This window comes from Pteropus medius, unplaced genomic scaffold (genome assembly GCF_902729225.1).
Source record: "Pteropus medius unplaced genomic scaffold, Ma_sr-lr_union100, whole genome shotgun sequence".
In the NCBI taxonomy this organism is placed as follows: domain Eukaryota; kingdom Metazoa; phylum Chordata; class Mammalia; order Chiroptera; family Pteropodidae; genus Pteropus; species Pteropus medius.
Window position 1 is genome coordinate 6,852,633 of NW_024354499.1, and position 7,365 is coordinate 6,859,997.

Here is a 7,365-nt window from a genome sequence, read left to right on the forward strand (position 1 = left end):
TTTCAAATCATTATACATTTACTTTTGTGAAAAGATTGCCTGCATATTCTAATACAAAAAACCCCTAAAATTTGTTTCAGGAATATAGAGAAATGTTCAAATTAAGTAGCAAAAATGTACACGATAATTATTGCTGCATCGCAGTCATTTCTGATTCTTAAATAACTATCTTTTCTGATAACACATAATATAAAAAGCAATTATGAAAAAACAGAACTTTACGTATACTTCTAAAGCCTTATTGAGAATATCCTGTTGGCACTGGATAACCAAGCACAGGCAAAGCTACCGTAGCAGGATATGCATGTGCCTGTTGGTTCATACCATTGTGAATATTTGGAACACTCTTTCCATATTGCTGAGTGCTATCATAACCATTCTGTTAAGTCTCTGTTGGATCACCAGTCCTAAAACCGGTCTGTAAACCAGCAGACACAAAATTACTTCCAAAGCTCCCATTGGTATAATTTGCAGCACTATAAACACAATTCTGGGTTTTGTCCCCAAATTTCTCTTAGGCAGACTAGAGTAGCCTCTGTCATAATTTTCCCTTTCCCTAAAGGTATTAAATTGGCCCCTTTTGTCTGCCGAGTATCAGTCCCAATGGTCATCCTTCATGCCTCTTCTTCCCCTGGAATGACCCAAACCTCTGTCTTCGACCAACTAAAGCAACTTGGGATTAATTGATTGGCTTCACAAAGCACAGTGATAGGGTTTCTCATTTGCTTTATGTTATTAGGTGTGACGAAAGTGTGTGCTGTGCCTATTTTGATTCTTCCAATTTGATGAATATAATCCTTTGAGGAGTTAGAGTCATAATTAATGCAAATTTGACATCTTCCACATCTAGCCCTCTGGAGGCCACATCTGTAGCAATCAGAATAGAAGCTTTTCCATGTTTGAATTCATTTAGAACCTGGTCACGTTCCTGTTGACTTGTCGCCATGGATACCCATGGCAGGCCACCCGTCTCTCCTCATTTCTCTAGTACGTTCATTACATCTCCTTTTAGTTTCAGCAAAAAAAAAAAATGATTTTATTTTCCTTCTCACTCAAGATTTCCATCAGATGAATGTTTTCATCCTTTTCTATGTCATGACACTGATCCACAATCTGAAGAATGTTGTGGTTTGCATTTGATTTCAGTGTGCCAGCGTGTATATGGATATAGCCTTTCAGGAAATCTTCAGCAAGCTGTCTTTCTTCATTTGGCCAAGTCAGACTCCACATTAGTGTTTGCTTGTCAGGTCTTATCTGATCCACAATCTTCCTTATTTAGGGTTCGAAGCTTATGTCAACCATTCTATCTGCTTCATGGAGAACAAGGTAGGTGGTTCTTCTCAGATTTGTTTTCCCACACTCTAAAAAGTCAATCAGTCTTCCAGGTGTTGCAATACATATTTCCACATCTCTCTCTAAATCACATATTTGTGGTCCCTTGGGAACACCATCATACATGCATGTAGACTTCAACCAATGTGATCCACAGCAGCGGTCCCCAATCTTTTTGGCACAAGGGACTAGTGCTCCTATGAGAATCTAATGCCTGATGATCTGAGGTGGAGCTGAGGTGGTGATGCTAGCACTGGGGAGTGGCTGCAAATACAGCTGAAGTTTCACTTGCTTGCCTGCCGCTCACCTCCTGTTGTATGGCTCAGTTTCTAACAGGCCATGGACCAGTACTGATTCATGGCCCAGGACTGGGGACCCTTGCTCTACAGTATTCAGCAGCTACTTGCTGCACCTGTTGGACCAGTTCCCAAGCTGTTGCCACCACCAAGCATATAGGCCTTTCACCTCTCTCCAGGAATGGCTGATGACTGATGTGGACAATGAAAGGCAGCAAACAGGACAGTGTTTGCCTTGATCCAGTCCATGCTACTCTGACCGTGTCTAATCCACTTAGAGCAACTGGCCTTCACTGAGCTTGATTGAGTAGCAGCGAGTTCAGTAAAGTTCTGTTCTACAATCACGTCCGTGACATTTGCAGGGGAGTTTCTTCATGAAAGTTCAAAATTAGCTTCGGGCGGTTGTGGCCTCTAACAGTAATTTCCTTGCTGCTTTTCTGTATGTCTCCACCTCTTGCGCTGTGCACCTAGCCAACTCAGGGCATTCTCGATAAAAATTCTTCTTAAATTTGGGCAGCCCAACAAGATTCCATTTCTTTTTAATTAATTTCTTCGCAATGTTTCCAAACTTCTTTCCTGAGAGGATCCCTACTCCATTTCCTCAAAATCAAGGTGAGCCAAACCCTAGATCCTCGCCGCGGTTTCAGTCACTCAAATCACCTGGCATTGATGATTGCTGTTGGCGGGAACGAAGTGGAGAGAATTGGAAGTGACGAGTTGCTGGAAGTGGCTTCAGAGACAATTCAGCTTTGCTGGAGTGGCAGCAGTGGAGAGACTTCGGTGACAGCCAGAGCTGCCCAGAAAGAGACCTGTGGAAATACATGAGCTCATGAAGATTTAAGTCTATGAAATTTTCTGTGAGAACAGCATTAACAATATCGCATTAGTTTTGACATGTAGTGTTTTATTGTTGTTAATTCATATTTATTTCTCATTTCAATCTTTGATTTACTTTTTGACCCCAGAGTTCTTTAAGAATTTTTTCTTCTTCCAGTTTTCAAGTAACTATTGTTCTCTTTCGTGTCTTGTTTTGCTGTTAATACCTAGTTTAATTGAACTGCAATGACCTTTTTCCATTTAGTTTGCATCCTGAGCTACTGGGAGTTAAGACTTCAACATAAAAATTTAGGGGAGACACAATTCAACTTATAACACTGCTCTTTCAGCTTTATTTTTGTGCTGCTTCTTAAGGAGTCTTATTTCTCTGAGAATTTTGTTTTCCCCTGAGCTCTGTCTTCAGTTTTAATCTCATTTGGTTGCTTGCTCATTTCTTTCTTGAGCTCTTTTATTTCTACTTTTAGCTCTTGGTTTAGAAATATAATATTTTTTTAGTATTTTTATGTGTTTGGTCATAATTTCATTTACAACATGGGGATGTTTTTCTCATGCATGTTCATTTACTTTTTTTTTGTTCCTCTCCCACTATTTCATAGTTTTGATAGCTCTGTTCATTATTATTATCACTCATCTTTACATGAGGTGATGTCTTCCTGAAATGACAATTAGGAAGTTCATATGGGAGACAAATAAGGCAATGTTTTAGTTTAATTAATAGTTTTGCAGTGAATTTCATGTGACATTTGGATTGGCATTGTGTGTTTAGCTCTTGCTTTTCTCATTCAGTAGAAATTAGCAGCTACAAAGCATGTATTTCCATTTTTACTCCTTGCTGCCTAACAGTTTGTTTCTTGCATGTATGATGTGTACTTATGTCTCCACGTTCAGCCCTGTATTCACTTTCATTTTGTGGTGTAAAGCATGTCCATGGAGGCTCCCGTAGCTGGACCTCCCAACCTGACCACTTTGGTCTATATTAGGGTATGCTGCTTCTCTCCCTCTTAGGGTGGGAGGACTTTTGTCCTCTAGTGGGTATTCTTGGGAACTGTAGCAACTTTCTCTATATTGTGCTCTGCAGGCTTCCAGGCAAATAGAACCTTCGACCTAGTGGGGTAAATTTCCCAAATTCCTCATGACTATCTGAGCACCCGAAAGAATATAATGAAACTGGGTGTGGAACTGTATCTTATATACCATATTACTGTATCTCAAAAGTTCTGAAACTTTTATTCACATAATAATATATATGAAATTAGACTATATCTTAAAATCTATGGAATCATGCAATTGCTATCAGTATTGTGACATGGTTGTCATTGCTTGTACATTAATGAACTCGGACATAGTTGTTTATAGTGTTACCACTTCTGTAGAATTATGTGCATTGTTGGTGTTCTATGCATTGAAGTTGACTGACATGTAATATGTCTTCAAAAGGAATATACTCTCACTTGGCACTGAAACAAAATGTTACGAAGTACACAGAAAAATATGGAAACAGCATATCAGGGCACAAATTTGATAGTAGTAAGGCAAATACTCATTACTGTAAGGATAACTGCAGTTTCATATTTTCTTACAAAGCAAAACTAAATGCTTTGAAAGGCCTAAAAAGAATTCTATCCAGAAATAGGTGAGGCTTTGTTATGTTTTATTATTAAGATTACACAAAAGAATTGCCTATCACTGACTGAGCAGTACAGCTGAAGGCAGGAGAAATTGCTTCAGAATAGATGAAAGAAATTTCTAACTAGGGAGAGGCTGTGTGACCCACTCAAGCTTTGCGTATGACTATCATTATGACATCAAATATCAATTTGTTAGAACCTTCCTACTGTCACATTTGATAGCACAATTTTATTGTATTAGACAGCTAAAGAGCTTTCATCCATCAAGAGTCTCTTCTCATTCTCTTTGTCTCTATCTCGCTCTCATTCGAAATATAGGTTCTTTCTCTTTTTTTCTAGGCTAAAGCATACTCTTCACTCTTCTTATGTTGGTCATGACCCCTCCTCTAGAGTATGTATGTAATACAAGCTATACTTACCAAACTATCTTTCTTCTTTCTTCCTTAAAATCTGCCTATGTCTTGATTCAAGTTACTTTTCTTTGGTTACCTGCCCTGCTCTGATGTTTCCAAATGTTATTGTTAAAATATAGTGTAATTGTAAAGGATTATCATTAAAATAAAATGTGATAAACTATATAAAGAAGCAGGAAACTATTAGAATTTTACCCACCCATCCTCCATTTATTTCCTAGGATTTTAATACCATTTGAAGGAAGACTAGTTGGAATGCTTATCTACATGTAGGTTTTCCTTTTATGTTTTGTAGTTTTTCTAGATAATAGTTTTAGATGATCTCCATTAATTATCACATGTCTCTTATTTGTGTACTTGTGGTGTCTATAAACACTCATATCACATTTTATCATACGGAAAAGTTAAGCACATTTGGATCTGCAGAAGGAGTTGATTGTCTTGGCCCCAGAAAAGCTAGAATGTGTCTTCGAGATTTTATGTCTATATAAACCCAGGTCAAAATGGAATACTTTGAGATGAATGTATGGTCTTTTATTACTCTTTTTTTTTTTAGTGGAGTTTCTAGTCTTTACTATAAGAACATATTTACTAAGTTACTATAATCAAGCCTTACTTTGTCTTTTTTGAGCTCACCTGGGATCCTAAAGGCCTTCTACATTGCCTGAGGATTGTCAAGGTTGCTAAAGCTTCTCACAACTCATCCCAGTTGGATTCCCTGAGTATTTATTACCACTCCCATCCATGTGAGATTTCTCTTCTGAGTGTGGCATTGTCTGTTTTTATTCCACTCAAGTCTTCACAAAACACATCTACCTTTTTACTCTTAGTATCTGGGACATCAACCCAAACTGACAATAGTGTGGAATCTATATAAGATGGTTCAGCCTTTTGTGCTGTAGACATCCTTTCAGAAGGTCTCTACAGGCAAAGAGTTAAGCAGACCTACAAAATGTTCCTGCCTCTCACCCATTCATTTCTGTCACTTTCATAGTACAGAAAAGACCTTTTCATGTTTTAGAAGTTTGCATAAATGTGCATCACGGTTAAGCTGCTGCCTTTTCACTTCTTCAGTCATTTTCTGTACCAATTCATTACCTGCCCTTTCATCATAAAGAAAAATGTTATATTTTGAGAATCACATGATTCGTTACTCTGCTAGAAATGTGCTTTCAGGTACGAGGGCTCATCATCTTTTATCTCTGGGCACAGAAAAATCCTTTCCATTGGTAGTGTGCTGCTCTACACTGCATTCTCTTTTACATATTCTCGTCTATTTTTCTTTCTTTTATTAAATTGATAAGAAAATGAAACTTCTAACTACATTTGAATGCTCATAAGAAATCTCTGTATAGGTAAACATTCTACATATTTGTATTAAAAATAATAGAAAGTAAATGAGGAGAATGTTTTGAAGTTTGTTCATTCATTTTACTCTTAAAGCCTAGAATAAGTATAAATTTATATGCCTCACTGAACTTTCTAAAATTACATGAACATTCTTTTATCAGCAAACCTCAGTCTCTCAGCTGCAGTACTGCATTCAAAAGTAAACTAGTGACATGAAATTTTCAAGTCTTTCTGACCTTAATAGAAGGTGCCGGTTGATGAGACATTGTGACCGACTATCGTACTGATGAAATAAAATGAACAAAATACAGCCAACTGTAAAATAGGTTAAAGGTTTGATTTACTTTAAGCTTTAAAATACTTGTTATTTATTCTTAGAAAAACAGTTTCAATTTCAATATACAGCACAGTAAGGTGACACAATGGAATAAGATACAAAAAAAAAAAAAGAGAAGAAGAAACTAACCCAATAAAATACCTAATGAAAATCTAAACTGAAATCAAGCAACATGCAATGGGAGCTGGGTCCATTGTAAACCAAGAAGTGGTCTCAACACCCTATGAATGTCAAAATGAAAAACCTGTCATTTGGGAGATTTGAGGACTGGCTTTGTGGAAAGGAATACAAATATTTTTAAAGGACTAAGGATTAAGGCCTTATTCCAGAGCAACAATAAACTCACTTAAATATTTTAGGTGGGTCATTACAAGAAGGGATGACAACAAAAATGTTGCTTTCTTGATGGCATTTTTTTTTAATACGAAGAAAGAAAAGAAAATATAGTTTATTTAATAATGTTTTCAAAAGTTTATGACAATCACTAGTTCTCCATTCAAATTTTAAGAGTAAATTAGGTGGAGTGGTTGGACCAGGATGGTGTATAGGAGGCTCCTGAGTTCTCCTCCTGCAGATGTTCCAAATATACAACCACATCTGGAGAAAGAGATCTAAATAATAACTTAGTGACTATATATCAAATGAATGAGAAAATATCCACATTGAAATGGGTAGGAAAGGCTGAGACACACTCTTGCCATCGACCACATCCCAACTGATTGCCATTCAATTGAGAGATATCTCCAACTCCTAGATGCTCCCTGAGGAGCAAAGGGCTTAGACCCCACATCTAGTGCCCCAACTTTTTAAGACTCTCCCTGTATCCCAAAATACCTAGCTAATGGAGCTTGTGTCTACAAGACCCTCAAGACTGTAGTAAACAAACATTCTTAAGGGGTGCATAAGCACTCATTATGGCTGCCCCGCCACCCCCACCCAGGGCTCAGCACAGAGGGAACAAGCCAAAATGCCCATCTCCCAGATTCTCCTTGTTTGTACTATCCTAGCGCCTGCCTGAGGAGCAGGATTCTAATCAGCCTGCATTTAGGTGCTGACTGCAATCCTCCCCTCTGGGACATTGACAGGTCTTGGCACACCCTCAACTACAGGGCACCACTAAGAACTAAGAAGGAGGCTTGGACAGTTGCAAAGGTCAGAGAGATAACTAGAAG

At 37.9% G+C, this 7,365-nt stretch overlaps 1 pseudogene; it reads right to left on the reverse strand.

Annotated features, from left to right (window-relative positions):
• Window positions 1-238: 238 nt before the first annotated feature.
• On the reverse strand, window positions 239-2,451 carry LOC120594467 (probable ATP-dependent RNA helicase DDX5; annotated as a pseudogene).
• Window positions 2,452-7,365: the final 4,914 nt, after the last annotated feature.